This window comes from Protopterus annectens, chromosome 1.part2 (genome assembly GCF_019279795.1).
Source record: "Protopterus annectens isolate FY-2018-M chromosome 1.part2, PAN1.0, whole genome shotgun sequence".
Classification (NCBI taxonomy): Eukaryota; Metazoa; Chordata; order Ceratodontiformes; family Protopteridae; genus Protopterus; species Protopterus annectens.
The window spans coordinates 800447731-800464929 of record NC_056727.1 but is presented as its reverse complement, the minus strand read 5'-3'; positions in this window follow the sequence as shown (position 1 = coordinate 800464929).

Below are 17199 nucleotides of genomic sequence, written 5' to 3'. Positions count from 1 at the left end.
CAACATGGAAGTACTGTGGCTCAGCAAGTCGCAGGTGACTACAGACCGAACACCATAATCAACTCAACAGCTAACACACGCATCCTCCAAATGGGACTCTTGCAAACACACAACTTGTGCCACAGCCATGGCCTCAACGTGAATGACAGAAAGAGTATAGTCATCCCCTTTGTCAAACACTAAGTGACCACAATGTACCACATATGTGTTAATCCAGTAAGTGCAGACCAAGGAATTATGGACCTTGGGGTACGCAGGTTGATAGCATTCTACCATTTGACAACAACATGGACAAAGTGGTTAGGTAAGCATGTTATATGGGCCACATCATCATGGGATCCACATGTAGGCCAGGGGAGGACATTGTGCCCTTTTACTCATCCCTCATCATGCCCATAATTGACTATGATGAACCTGTCGGCATGCACCTTACCAGACACCTGCAGCAACTGGGGCTACCACATATGTACCTCGACAATGGGATCAAAGTGCTCAAACAGATGTCACATACTGACTGGTTAAAGTAGCAGCAGCTCTACTCAGTGACATACTGCCTCTTCATAGGCAATCTGTGCCTGACATAGAAGGCCAGGTCATACCCTCACGTAATGGCCATGCTGCATCTCAGAATATCCAGATCCCACCAGGATACACGCTGGAAATACTTGAACCTCAGGAGTGATATACATAGGACATGGTGGAGGGGCACATTCACAACTCAGAGGCTCCCTTCATTCCTGATTATTATCCCAATAGAGGTTAGGCGGACTGACTCAGTGACTACCTTCAAGAGCGATATTAATGACTAGATGAGACATTGTAGTGTTACCCTGGGTATCACTTATGTGTCACTGTGAGAAAGAGGCACAGTATACTAACCTTGGAAAAGGGCATAGCAAGACAGATTCACAATGCATGTTGAAAGGCACGCACATTCTGGCTAGGTGGATACATGCCCTGGGCAGATATCCCTGTACGAACCTATGGACCTATGTCTCTTTTTCACCATTGGCCCTATGTGCTGTCAATCACCAATGTAATCTCAATACTCCGGTAGCATGTGCAAAGGTCAGTTGTCAGTCACCTCTATGGTACAGTTGTGGAATATGTGTGTCATGTAGTAATGTCACAGCTGCCACATGTACACAGTCAACCCTATCCCCTACCCATTGATGTACATCACATGTATGAGATGGAAACACATGGCCAAACTGTAACAACAACATACAAGTCAGTCAGATGCATGGACACATATGACTCAGTCATTGTCCATGCCACCACAGCTGATGTGGGATGTCGCTCACTGGGATACGTGATAGGAACATGGAAGGGATCACTGAGCAAGTGACACAGGCTGGTAGACCCCTGACCTTGGTTGGCATCAGACCCTCACCAGGGATTCCGACAAATTAATGAATGCTAATGAATAAGTGTAGCTACAACACCCTAGCTGAATGGTTCTTAGCATGCAGTCACTGCATTGCTATGGAATACTGTCTTACCACTCCCACAACAGGTGAGAACATGCAGCTCCTGTACATTAACAACATGTAGACTTTGTGCCCCAGACCAGGTGTGCATCCCTCACTACTAGGCTGATAGCATCTACATCTCACACTGTATATACACATCCCACATGCAGCATCTGCACAGAAGACCACGGTCATAATGTTACCCTGTGCAAATACCATGTATTCACATGTGGCAGGCATCACACATGGTAACTATTGAAAGTCACAGGTACATATGTGTATTTGGCACACACATACAGCATGTGTTCATTGCCATAACCGGTGTAATCAATGTCATGCATTATTGTGAGGGACAACCCACACACATGGGCATTCTGTGTGTGCACAACACACATGGCATGTCTGTAATCAAAAGCCATACATAATTGTGATATCGTTTAGAAAGGGGTATGTGCATCCTGTAGTGTGTTTTCACAGTTGCCAAAAGGGATATATCAATCATACACACTTTCCCCCCGCTGGATTCAAACCCCTACCTAACTATGTTAAGACACTACAGACGGACGCATTATCACAGCGCGCTATTCACATTACTGGGGGATTGCCTTTCCCCTGATATACTTATAGGGTGCTGACATCATCAGAGTCTAGAAAGTGGAATGATCATCCTCTGGTGTGTTTTCCCAGTTGCCAAAAGGGATGTTTCTTTCATACACACTTACCCCCCTTCACACACACTTGCCACCTGCTGGATTCAAACCCCTACCTAACTATGTTATGACACTACAAACAGACACATTAGCACGGCACGCTATTCGGATTACTGAGGGAATCCTTTTCTCCAATATACTTATAGGGTGCTTACATGATCAGTGTCTAGAAAGGGGGATGAGCATCCTCTGGTGTGTTTTCACATTTGCTAGGGGTAACATTTGGACCAAGTGTGTGAGCATGCCCAGTTCAGCCTTCCCGTGGCATGTTGTGTGAAAGATGTCTCATTTATCTAAGTGTGTGAGCATGCCCAGTGTGGGCTTTACATATGTTGAACTCTGCAGCCCATCACATTTGTGGATGAGTGTGACCTTCAACAAATACCTGCAGTTTATGGTTGTGTGTTCTGTGCCATGTTGTGTAGTTACTGTCCGAATGTTTTTTGTGTGAACAAAACAGGGAGTATACTGTGCCTGCAGGTTTTGCATGGGATACTTTGCACACAATTGTCAACATCCGCTCATACTGACCTAACACTGTAGCACTGTCTAGTGTAGTGTTTCAGTACTTTCACTGTGGTGGTCAGTATCCTGGGCTTTAGTCCTATCACTGCTTTACATTTCCATAGTGTGCACAACAGCCTGGTTAGGGTCCAGTTGTGCACATCTGCACAAAGGCAGTGCCTCTACAGACCCTGTTAATTGCTGCCCCATAAGCTTAACAAGTGTAGTCTGCAAATCTATGGAGAGGATCATAATTGAGCTCATAAACAAAGATATAGGGGACATGCAGACATTGTACCCATCCCATTTTGGCTTGGTCAGGGGCAGATCATGCCTTTTGTACTGGGTTGACATCTTCAAATTGGTCACTTAGGCCATTGTTGGGGAAAGGCAGTCCATACAGCCTACCTTGGCCTTGCAAACACTTTCAACACAATACCCCACTCAGGTATTGTGGAAAACCCTAACAACTGAAATGTAAACCCATATCTCACAAGATGGGTTGCAAACTGGCTTAAGGACGGGACCCACAGGGTTAGAGTTGCTGGCACTATGTTAGACTCCAGGCTGGTCACAGGTGGTGTCACACAGGGCTCAGTCCTTGGCCCCCATTGTTTGCCATGTACTTCCCAGAAGTACAGGCCAACATGGGAGGACTTTGGATGACAATGTTAGCAGATGACTGCACACTGGGCACCATAGTGGACAGTGCATCACACACAGATATCCTTCAGAAGGGACTCACAGTAACTGATAGCTGGTGCCAGGGCCATGGCCTGAAGTCAGAGTGCACAACATGTGTAGACATACCCTTCAGGAAAAGCAAGGTGACCCCAAGCTACCATATAGGTGGCAATCCTCTAAGCACAGAGGAGGTTATCATGGACCTGGGGACCCAGGTTAACAGTCGCCATTCTTCTGAGACTCACATTGCTAAAGTGGCTAGGAAGACCTTCTACATTGCCCACCTGATCAGAATGGGATTCACATCCAGATCTAGTGGGTCATTGTTCCCCTGTACTCTTCACTTATCAGACCGGTGATCGAGTCGAATGCCCTATTCTGGCTGTATCTCACCCAACATCTGCAGCAATTGGAGACACCCTGACTGTCCCCCACCTAAAGGATCAAGGAACCCCAACAGCTGTCATATGCTGCCAGATTGAAGACACTCACACTCTATTCACTCACATACCGTCTGCTTAGAGGTGACATGTGCCTGACATGCGAGGCCATGTCCAAACAGAGATTAATGGACATGATCCACCTCAGACTCAGAAGATCCACCTGAACCACTAGTGCAGGTGACTTACACCTTAGCAGGGATGTATGTTGGACATGTTGGAGGGATGGAGTTATTACTCGGAGACTCCCTATGCTGTGGAATACAATCCTGGTCCATTTGAGGCAGAGCACCTTGCTGGCTGTGTTCAAGAGGTATCTTGACCTAATGCTAGTCGGAGAATGTGTTTGTCCATCAACACATTGTAAGTCTACTTTGACATGTCATATGTCTTGTTTAGTATACTGTGCCTCTGTCTACCTGTGACATAACATTGATACCCAGGGTAAACCTCCCATCTCCCATCCACTCATTAGGATTCCTGTTGAGGGGACTCAACCAGTGTCTCTATGGACAACCTGTACTGGTAGTTTACTCATGTGTGGGGTGGCTTCTGTGTTTTGGATAATGCAGTACAGCCTGTCCTATATATGTCAGTGCTGGGGTTCAGGTCCCTCATGTGCATAGCTCCCTGCCATTCAGATTGTACAAGGTGCAGCATGTGCATTGATTCCAGCTTGGACATGGCTTTCTACATCAGGCACAGCTTGCATCTGGGTGGACAGCATGGCAGTGTGTGGAGCTGCACTCTGTTTAATCAGACTACACATTACATGTGTTCCAGCTCTGTCATACTCCTGGTGAGGTACTGTTGTGGACTTTACAGGTGCTGGATGTGTGTGCATGAGGTACACCCACAGGGGCTGTTGTGGTCATTTCTAATGCTGATGAAAGATAACTGCAGAACCAGAATATACTCCTCTTAGCTAGATGTCAGACAGCATGGACCATACAATCACAACTGAAAACAGGACCCTCTCCACAAAGGGAAAGTGTCCTGTCTGGTGGACCCCAGCCATAAACAAACTGTATGACAGATGAGGGTTACTAATGCAAGACAGAGCTACATCTCCAAAAGGGAAGACAGCTGTGATCAGCACTAGTAGAAAGCTACATTATCTCATAAAGACATGCAAGGTCAACTTGGGGACATAAATCACCAAAGACAATGAAGGTAACCACACTGCTTTCTTCAGTTATGTCAGACACCTGGTTGTGAACCCTCGGATATGCTCAGAGTTGGTACACAACAACATATATTCCAGTGACCTGACAGATATTGGCAACATTCCGGCGGACAGCTTCAGTGCGATTTACCCCTCCCTCACCCCCAAAACAAGATAGTTATCACTGCTGTATGTAACCTCACTGTCATCTTGGATGTCCATGTGAGAGCCACACTCAGCAAAGACAAGTACACAGCATCCATGGGACCTGCTGGTATCTCCAGTTGCATGCTATGTGAACTCCAGAAGGGGCTGGACCCATATATACAACTGCTATTTAACCTTAGTCTTGCTACAGGATATGTACCTGAACACTGGCATACGGCAACAGTGGTCCCACTCCACAAGGGGGATGCCTCCACAGACCATGGCAACTACCACCACACAGGCTTAACCAGCCTTGTCTGCAAAGATATGGGAGGAGTCATGGAGCTCTTACACAGATACATTACTGACTTACGGACCCTTGTTCCCACCTAGTTCAGCTTTGTACAGGGCAGATCCTGCCTTTTGCACCTTTGCACCCGAAAAGTACCTACCATGAAGATCAGGGTTCTTCAACACATGTCATATGCTTCCAGAATAGAGGAAGTCCAGCTTTGTTCAGTGTCATACCGCATACTTACAGGTGACCTATGCCTGACATACAAGACCATGTCCAATCAGGATTTGGTGGACATACTCCACTGCAAGCAATCCAAATCCACCAGAGCCATGAGAGCTGAGTATTTGAACCTCAGCACATACATGTATAGGACATGCTGGAGGGACAGAGTCATAACTCAGAGGCATCTCACACTCTAGCAGAGTATCCCAGTTCATGTTTGACAGAGTCCCTCACTGACTCTCTTCAGGAGACATCTGGACAACTGCATATGAGACGGAGGCACAGACTAGACAGAGACACAGTCATGTTATTCAATTACGTAAGGGGTCATAATGTGTCACTACTAAGTCAGAGGCACAATATTCAGAATCTATTCTGTACACTTATTACCACTATAAGGGGTGGCAATAGCCACATCACTATGGCTAGGCTTATACATGCACTAGGGCAGATAGCCTAGTAGTACACAATGACACTATGAAACACCGGTGTATGTGTAGCTATTGTCAATCAAACAGTATGATGTGGCTTGGGGGCTTGATATCTCCCTGTATTCCAACATTGTTTTGTCTATTCCTTCTAGCATGTCTAGGGATCAGTTGCTAGTGTCCTCTCCTGCTCAGCTGGTGAACCTGGGAATATTGAGGCACTGTTACAGTTGCCTCATGTACACTGACAACCCTCTCCTTCTGCCATAAAACACACATACATGTGAGAGATGCAACTATATAGCCAAAGTGGAGGCTGAGCTCTCTCAACATAGGACTAGCAAGACCAGAGAGAGGGTGAAGGTAACCACACACACATCTTTAATCCAGTCTCACATGGCACTGTCACAACTTAAGATCATACACATAGACACACAGAGACACTCGGAGGCTCTGATCAGAAGTCTACCAGAATGGCGGTGGCCACCACAGCAGACACTCACACAACTGCCTCCACAGGGCACAGCACATGCAACACATTGACCACAGAGTCAGTGTGCCAAACAGTCACAGCCCTTAAGGCCAAACACAATGCCAGACACACTTGTCATAGGTGACTCCATAGTCAGACACACTGATGTCCCACTCACCAGATCAGGTACAGAGGAGGTCACAGTAAGCTGCCTATCGGGCACTGAAATCTACCACATAATGCAAGCACTCAGGTCACTAAACTGCAAGTACAGGTCTGACCCAGTCATAATCCATGCTGGTGTGAACGACCTGAGATGTACCTCCCTGGACTACATGGAAAGAGACATAGAGGATCCCTCTGATTATGTAGGCCAGGCAGGTATGACCCTGACCTTCGGCAGTATCCTACCTTCACCAAGTATGATGCCACATAAACAGAGACAAGATGATCAGCTGTAGTATTTTGCTTAGACTATGGTGTCATTCTAAGGGGGTCCAATGTCTGTCTGCCTGGGATGACATGCTGGACAGGCCACAGTGATTTGCAAGAGACGGCTTGCACCTGTCACCCCTGGGCTTCCGGATTTCAGATGATGCTCTTGCCACCCCCATTGTGCCTTTTTTATGCAATATTCAGATTCTACACCTACCACCCTAGAACACAGTAAAGGAAAGACACTAAGGCTAATGCTGCTCAATGCCCAAGGTCTCTACCTCAAGCTGCACACACTCTATGCCCTTCTCAGTATGTAGCACATTGATGTCTGTGCTGTGCCTGAAACCTGGTTCACAGCTTCTGACAGCACCCTGGCACTATCGGGTGTTACCTCATATCATGCATTCCGGCACCAGCATCCCGACAACACCAAGAAGGATGGAGGGTGTCCATATTCATCAAGGACACCCTCACCTCATGGTTGGTGGCAACACATGATGCATCGGAGACCATCCAGGTGCCAGTGACCGTAGGCAAGACTGCTCTGCAGTTTGTAGCATGTTACATGCCACCCGCTCAAAATCAGGTACCTCACACAGCTATCCTGCAAACACTGAAGGGGATAAATGTATCTCCAAACACCATCCTACTGGGTGATTCCAACTATCCACATATAGACTGGGATCACTAATCATGCCACAACACTCTAACACAAAGGTTCCAAGAGTTCATACACTGAAATGCCATGGAACAACTGGTCCCAATCCCCTCAAGTGGAGGCAACATACTAGAACACATCATCACGAACATGGGGTCACACTGTTCAACACCAGACATATACCCATCATTGGTGAGATCAGATCATGGACTACTCTCAGTGGGAGTCCACATCCCACCCACACCCCAGATGGGAAAAGAAACAGTGAAGACCTTCTGAAATGCCGACTTCACATTTCTGAGGACTGGTGTGGTCTCTTTCAAGGCCCCCAGGCCAGCAGACACCATTACCCAAGCCACTGTATCACTTAGAAATGCCTTCTACCAGCACCTCCAGGACTGCATGGTTCAGGCAATCCCAAATAATAATGACTCTTTGTGCCACAGGCAAGCATCCAGTCTGGTGGACCCTAGCCATAAACAAGCTGTACAACACAAGGAAGGAGCTACTACAAGATAGAGCGTAATCCGTAGGGGGAAGACACCCCTGCTCATTGTGAGTAAAACACTGGGTTCCCCATACAATCATCCGAGGCATGTTTTGAGAGTAAACCCACTCAGGACTCCAGGGACAATCATGAGGCCTTTTTTACCTATGTTTGAAACCTGGGAGGAAACTCCCAGATATGCTCAGACTTAGTTCAGAATAATGTTGATATCACTGCACCTACAGACATTGGCAACATACTGGCTGACAGGTTCAGTGCAGATTTCTCCCCCCCTCCCCCCAACTCGGGGGTATGTACACCAGCGGTTTGTAACTCCCCAAACATCTCCACTGCTGGGGTGGGAACTGCTCAATCCAAGGCAGAAAACACTTTATCCATGGGACCAGATGGTGTCGCCAGTTGTGTGCTCCATGAACTCAATGAGTAATTACACCCGCAGTTAGGGCAGCTGTTTAATCTTAGCCTCACCTCAGGATATGTTCCCAAGGAGTGGCATACAGCAATGGTGGACCCACTTCACAAAGGAGGTGCCTCCACCAACCCCAGAAACTACCATCCCATCAGCTTGACAAGCCTGTTCTGCTAAGCTATGGAGAGGATCATAATGGGAATTCTAAATGAAGACATAGGGGACTTGCAGACATTGGATCCAATCCAGTTTGGCTTTGTCAAGGGCAGATCATGCCTTTTAAACTTGGTTGACTTTTCAAAACACTCACCCAGGCCATTGACGTGGGCAAGGCAGTCCACACAGCCTACCTTGACCTGGCAAAGGCTTTCGACACAATACCCCACTCAGGTATCATTGAAAACATCACCAGCTTAATTGTGAACCCATACATCACAGCATGGGTTGCAAACTGCCTAAGTGACGGAACACACAGGATCAAAGTTGCTGGTGCCAGTTCACACTCCAGAGCTGTCACAAGTGGTGTCCCACATGGCTCAGTCCTGGGCCCACATTTGTTCAGTATCTACTTTTCAGAAGTACAAGCAAACACAGGAGGATTATGGCTGACAAAGTTTGAAGATGACTGCAAACTGGGAAGCATAGTTGGAAACCCATCTGACACAGACATCCTTCAGAAGGATCTCATAGACACAGATAACTGGTGCCACGGCCATGGCCTTACATTAAACACTAAACAATGCATAGCCATACCCTTCAGGAAGAACAAGGTTACCACTACTTCCCATCTAGGTGGCAATCCTCTAAGCACAACGTAGGTTATCAGGGACCTGGGCACCCAGGTTGACAGTGACCTTTTGCTTGACACTCACATTGCCAGGGTAATTTGGAAGGCCTTCTACATTGGCCACCTCATCATGCAGTGATTCACATCTAGATCAAGGGAGGTCATCGCCCCTGTACTCATCACACCAATGATTGCATACACTGCCCCATTCAGATTGGATGGGCCCACAAATTCCTCGACAGGAGGTGAAAGGGTCTCAAACATATTTCTTATGCTGCCCGACTGAAGGAATTCCAGCTGTATTCAGTCACTTACTGACTGCTCAGAGGTGACCTGTGCCTGACATACAAGGCTATGTCCAACCCAGAATTTATGAACATGCTTCACCTCAAGACCTCTACATCCATCAGAACTACAAGGGCAGGAGACCTAAACCTCAACACAGATATTAATAGGATGTGCTGGAGGGACAGATTCATCACCCAGAGAGTCCATATGCTGTGGAACAACATCCTGGTACATGTGGGGCTGAGCACCTCACTGGCTTTGTTCAAGTGAGATCTTGACCAATGGATGGGAGATTGCAGGTATACCCCAGGGATAACCTCAGTATCACTGCTTGACAGAGGCACAGCAAAATAATGGGCATATTATCCATCAACTTGCAGGGGTGGCAGAAGCCACAAAACTCTGGGCTAGGCTTATTAATGCCCTAGGGCAGATAGCCTAGTATGAACCTATGGACATAAGCCTGGGGCAGTTCCTGCTATTAGGACAGTGGTCTGCAGCAGGTTATATAGTAGTAGTCGGTTTTAGCCATTGGTTTTTGACCATGGCTATTCCATGTTGCTTCTTGTTGTGGTACAAACATGGGTGTGTGGTTATCCATGCTATTTATTGCTAGTCACCCTCATTTTGTATCTTGTTCCATGTTTTTGCACATGTACATCACTGTACGACGTGCAGCTGTTTCCATGAGGGTCATATGCGTGGATATGGATGTTAGTTGGGGTCCTCAGGTGTGCATATTGTACATGATATTACATTACTTAACACATGGCATTCATGCCTCAGGTGGTGCTGCAGGGCCACCTCTGTCGGATACATATACTACACTCCCTGTACATTTGGAAGCAGGTTGTGTCATGTTAGGCATCCCTGTTACTGTATGAGTGAGTCAGAGCGGGTATCAGTCCCAGTGTTCCTACTGACCAAGCGTATGTGCTATGCGTTGCCTCTTTGCCAAGGCCAGGGCATACTGGGCACGCCTCCTTCTGCCTACTGGGACAAGGTCAGGTTGTTCCTCCTCCGAGTCACCCCCTGCCTGTGGTTGCCTTGGCAATGGTGGGGGGATGTTTGGCCCAGCCCTGTGCTGGTCCTGCTGCAGCTGTTTCCGCAGGATCATATTATGTAGCATAGCACATATCATGATCATTTGGGTACATGTAGTTGATGTGTACTGCAAAGCTCCACCAGATGTGTCCAGACACCGGAACCGTGACTTGAGCAGCCCAAACACACGCTCTATGATATTACGTGTTTGTGCGTGTGCCTCATTATGGCGTTCCTGTTCAGGTGTGTGTGCATTTCTGATGGGTGTCATCAGCCACGGCTCAAGTGAATAACCTGCATCCCCCACTAGGTGTCCGTGGGGGAAGTCCCCATTGGCAAATGATTGGTACAGCTGCGTCAGATGCCAGATGTGGGAATCGTGGTAGCTCCCAGGGCAGCCAGCACACACATTCATTATTATGCCCTGGGCATCACACACGACCTGGCAGTTGATGGAGGGGTATCCCTTGCGGTTAATGTAGACTCTACCCCGCCCACCGGCTGGTGCTTTGATGCATATGTGCGTGCAGTCTATTGCACCCAGCACCTCAGGGTATCCCGCTATTTGCTGGAAGAGACGCATATTGCTGGCCACAACCTCACGGTCATTAGGGACATATATATGATCACTGACATGTGGTGACATGGCATCCAGGAACTGGTGCAGTACCCTGGAGGCTGATGCCTGTGATATCCCCATCATATCGCCAGTTGGTCTCTGGAAGGTACCTGTTGCTAGTATTCTTAGGCCAACACATACCTTGGTTTCCACTGGGATGGGTTCCCCTCTGTTGGTTCTGTGTGTGAGGCGTGGCCTGCACAGCTCAACAATCTGCTGCAGGAGCTCTCTGTCCACTCTATAGCACTCTACTATCTCCAGCTCATGTAACCCATGGTAGGTGACCCTGGGCCTGTATACTCTTCTCCTTCTCCTCACTCTGGGTTGTCTGTCAGCATCTGCATTATCACCACCCTCAGCAATTCGCCTATGTCTGATTATAACAGCTATGGCAGCCCCTAGCATTTCTGCTCTGAGTTCAGCTTTTTTCAGTTTTCAATTCTGATAGCTTACTTTCTTGCAGTATCTGTTGTGAGAAACAGCCTGCACTGCTCTTTGCAGTGTTTTAAGTGCTGGGTTGGGCTTCTAGTCTGTCTGCATAATTGCCTGCTTCCAATTGTTTCCACCAATTAACTCCAGCAGTATTCCCTGGCAGTTTCCTGTATTTTGTTGTTTCCTGTTTTCTCTCTGTTTCCTGAAGGGGAGCAATGTGCACACCAGCTTAAACACGCTCACAGTCACTTAAACGCACGCACACATCCCTACACGGTGTTACACGCGCGCGCACATCCTTACACGGTGTTAGCTAGGCTGATTCATGCTAAAACGCGCGCACACTGCCTTAAACACGCACCACGCAAAACCGCTGTAAACAGTTTGCAACACGCTCCCACATGTTGAACCTGTCTTACACACGCGCACACGCACAAGATGCACGTATATCAAGAAACTTTGAGTGTAGGGATAGCGTATACCCTCAATTTCTTGACTTTCCTAGTGTTCTGTTGAGACACACCTCCCTCCCTGATGTCTGTCTGTCATCTGTTACCTTACATTGCCCTCCAATCTGGTACATTTCTTTCTATCCTTCCCCGTGATGTCACCTACCTCTTACTCTGTTCCTCCCCTTCTCTAAGTCTTACACTACTCAGAAAGTGCTCATTACCTATGTGGCAGTGTGATTCAGTATTGTAACCCTCATTTACATGGGATTGCCTAGTAATGACTAGTTACATGTCTTACACGGAGCTCCGCCACCTTGAAATACATTAAACGGAGGCCATATTGTTTTTGGTCTGCAAGTCACTCCATTGACATTTCATGTAATACATAAATCCCACAATTGTGGGTTTTTAATCTTCCGTTTTCAGTTTTAGGTAGCACACCCCGCTTATGCTGGTGTGCTGCAGTTAAACACATAAATCCCGTGAAAAAAAAAGTTATATAACTTAATTTTGCAACACTTTTTCCTGCCAATGGCCACATATTTGGCCATTGGCATGCTTAATTAAACATATGCACCCTTTATTTGGAGCTGACATAGCTCCGTTTTTAATTTTGCAGAAATGTACTCAGTTGTCAGCTGAGTACATTTCTGCAACACGTCCGCTACACGGACTGGTTTCTGCTGTGGATCGCTCAAATACCTCATTTGCATATCTTTGAGCTGCAAATGAGGTATTGAGCATTTCCACGCCCAGTCCATGTAAGAGACGTGTTAGCTGTCTCTTACACGGAGATTTGGGCTGTTCCTGAATCAGGAGGCTTACACGGAGGCTTACACTACTCTTGAACTCCGTGTAAGCCTTCCTGAATCTGGCCCCTTTGTCTGTAAATTTGATGCAGTGATATGAATCCAAAAGCTAGTGTCTATACCATTTCTTTACCACCTCAGTGTTTAGTATTTGTTTGCCAGATGTTCTCATTATTTTCTTCAAATATCATTACTGTCACCATAGAATTAAAGACTTCAGCTTGATTTATGCAGCTTCTCTTCATTTAATCCTGTTTTACTTACTATTCTGAATGTTTTTGGATAAGTCTCATTATCAATGTGGAATGCATTTTTATGATGACACAGTATACTGCATGGTTGCTGTATGATGCTTCATTACATATAATTGCTAGAAAACAGCTCAGTCATTTCAGTCAGATGGTGTGGATTTGATATGATGATTTGTCATGATTTAACCTATACACATTTGAATACTGAAGTATTTGCTATCATTAAATTAAAATCATTTACATTTATTTTTGTAATACTATTAGATGTAGTTAATTAGAATATGTGTTAGGTACACTTGCAAGGAATGTTAACAATAACAAAAATTAAGCATATTTGCATGCATTAAACAATTTGGTCCAGATTCATTACTAGCTACTCTAATTGCTGCTATTGTGTTGGTGGCATGCCTTGATAGCACACTAATTGGTATTCATTAAATGGCCTTAAAACAAAGGAAAATGGCAGAATATGCTAATGAAAGCATACAGAACTGAATTACATAGTAACTGACCAATCAAAAATGGCTTTGCTATTCAGGAAGCTTTCATTCATGCACACTCAGTGCTCACTTTTGCCCTGAACTGCAACGCTCCTTGGAATACACGCATGATTGTACTTAGAAAAAAAAAAACTGTTATGGTCACAGTTGCTATTATTATGACTTATGTGAAAGTGGCTTTAAATCAAGATGCTACTACTGCTGTTGCCAGATCTCAGGCAAGAAGTATGTATAAACACCATTTAACTTATTGTGGACTACATGACAGAAAATTTTACAACAAAATCAGGTAGACATGAAAATAGAGTATTAAATATGCAATCTATTCCACTCTCATCTGAAGCCCAAGGTAAGTGTGGAACCTGTTAGAAAAAAAAACATAACTGCTTAGTTATATATGCAATTAGCTAAATGTCCCTAAGATGACACATCTGTCCTGTATACAGTATTGTCAGTAATACTATATGACTGTGGTGTCTGCATTATCCACCTTTGTACTTTGCACAATAATGTTCAAGTGTTTTACTTTCCCACACATATATGGATCCATAATTACATTACAAATGTGCAAAGACCAATGGACAGCTAGCTATTATTGGCACAGGGTGATCATGGGAGAGAATACAAGAGAGCAGGCTTAACACCAAATAAATGAGTGTGAATTATTGAATTGTGTTGCCTACTTGTAAGTTCTGCAGTATATCCACTAGTGTTGTCCTTTATGCCATAACCAACATCAATGTAGAAAATGAGTAAAAAATTAAAGATCCACATTTATACAAATAAATACAGCCCCCCAAAAAAGGACATTAAAATAAAGTGCACAGGTCATGTAATGAGGGCAACAGCTGTGTAACTGAGTAGTATGTTGCCGCATTAAACAAAATAATGTATACTTTTCCACTCCAAATAGGGAAAAAATGTTTTTAGATGTCCACATGTGTGAAGGGCAGTCATTTATATGTCACACACTTAACACATTTCTGGGCTACAAATGTCAAACCTATGATGTTATTAAAAAGTGATACAACACTCTTCTGCAAAAACTTGCCAGATGGCCATAGAAAAACTTTCATAATACCATGCTACATTTTCACAAAGTTCTGTAATGCAAGCAATAATGGATACACATGTCTATGCCATCAGCAAGGAACAAGCAATGTGTACACTAAGCTATGGGTATATTGTAAAATACAATCCACCACTAAATTTTAGTTACAATATTTTGTAAAAAACAGTAACTTACCTTTGCATCAAGTTAGTTGTGACACTAGAATCATGTTTTGAAAGCAATTAGCACCATTATTTCTCTGGATAAACAGTCACAACTACCAAAGTACACATTCCCTTGCCTACACAATTATCTTGATATAGTAAAGATTCATCCCTGCAAGAACTGTGAATAAGCAAATGAGGTGTAATCTCATTTGCATTCATGAATTCCAAAATCATGGGAAGTAAACATGGTGTAAGGGCCTACACAACTGCATGCACATAACATACCTCTGCAAGGACAAGCACTAAGAAATGTTACCTGCTAAGTGCTTGCAAGTGTGAATGATTATTCTGACTACAAAATCAATCATGGCCTGTCAGGAAGAAGCTACTGACAAGAAATGTTATGGTTACAGTTGTCTGACTTGGGAGAGGAACATTCCTAACATTGATATGACTTGTTTATTACAACAGTTTCTACCTCTGAATACAATTGTGTTTGCAATTCTGAGGAACTAGGTTACTCACTGAAACATATATCAACTGGAAGACAAAGCACATTCATTCTTGTTAGGGAAACATAGATCTTTAAATGATGTTTGCAAATATAAAGAAAAAACAAAGAGGTGCAGTGCTCAAATGTTTTATTTTACATTGTGTGGGGAAAGATTATCTGCCTTGTGCTAGGATCCCAGCCATCCACATGTTTAACTACAAATTAAATAGGACAAAGATCAGGGATTTTTTATTTTGTCCCTATAATGTCAGTTGATACATACTGAGTATTGATAAAAATCCTTTTAATCTTCAAAGTATAATGCATGTGGCACTTCATAATAAGAATCTGAACTGTCTCTTGTGAATGTCCTGATGTCATTGGGTTCTAATTCAGGCATGGCAGTGTCTGGGGTCTATATTATAACCTTGAATGATTAAAAGAGTGAATGCTCTTTAATTGACCCCTTAAAATCGAAAGAACTAAATCCCGAGCACACGGAAAAGCGATTTATTTCCCAGGGGAAAAAATCACTGGGCCGTTTTCAAGACTTTGCCATTTCCTCCCCCCACTTTATTTTGTGTTTGGATTTTTTTTTTTTTTTTGCAGATCAGCGATTTTTTCCCTGGGAACAAAATCACTGGTCTGTATATTCGGGATTTAGTGCTTTCGATTTTCAGGGATTGATTGAAGACCATTTGCTCTTTTAATCATTTGAGGTTATAATATAGACCCCGTGTCTGTGTGACTGTAATGATGTTTAATGAGTATATGTTCATGTGGAAACACAACTAACATGCAGAAATATCAAACGTAGGCATTTTAACTAGTTTTCATAAATTTCCTCTAATTCAGGACCTTCTTTTTCTCTCTTTCTCTATCTCTACCTCATTTTCCCATCATTTGGCAATGAGCATTCTGGACTGGCAGCAGTCCACAGCAGAAAATTAGAGTTCAATGCCTAAGAAAAAATGCAGCTAGGCTGCCTTCTGTAGTGCAATCAAGCATGGCAGTGGTGCTCAGACATCAATACTCTGGATAGCATTCAGTGAATAAAATGCACCTGTCAGGTACTTTTGTCTGTGGCTCAAGGTGTAAGTGCAGTGAGCTTAGAGAAAGAATACCACTGATGCAGGGTTTTAACACAGTGATGTCATCATTTTTAAAAAAGGGATGGGAGTCTGAATACATATTTACCAGCAATATGTGGTGTCATTCTGTTGCTCTTTGAAAATCAACTACTCTCATTAATGCTAGCAACACGTTAGCTGCTGTCTCTTCACTTTACCAATATTTGGCAGTATTTATAATCTTGATAATTTGTGCCAGAAACTAACATTCTGATGTGTCAAGGAGATATGAGAAGGATGAATATGTCACTGCAATGCATTTATTGCTCTGATCATTGATAGGTATACCCTATGTCTGAATTAAGTTTTCCTTTCAGACTTTTTTCTATGACTTTTTAAAAATATTTTCTTCCAATGTCTTTTTCCTTTGTTCTCCACTCAACAGGGTGCAAATGAGGTTCACTTCCAAAGGAAAAAAGTGAAAATGTTAATTAAGCTGCCTTCTAGTGCAAACAAACTTGGTGGCAGTATGTAGACATCAGCACTCTGGATAGCACTAAGTGGAGAAGATGCAACTGTCAAGCAACATTCTGTTTAGTATATAGTGTAAGTGAAGTGATGTTACAGAAATAAGACAGGTAATACAAGGTTTGAATACAGTTAATTATTCATTTTGCAGAG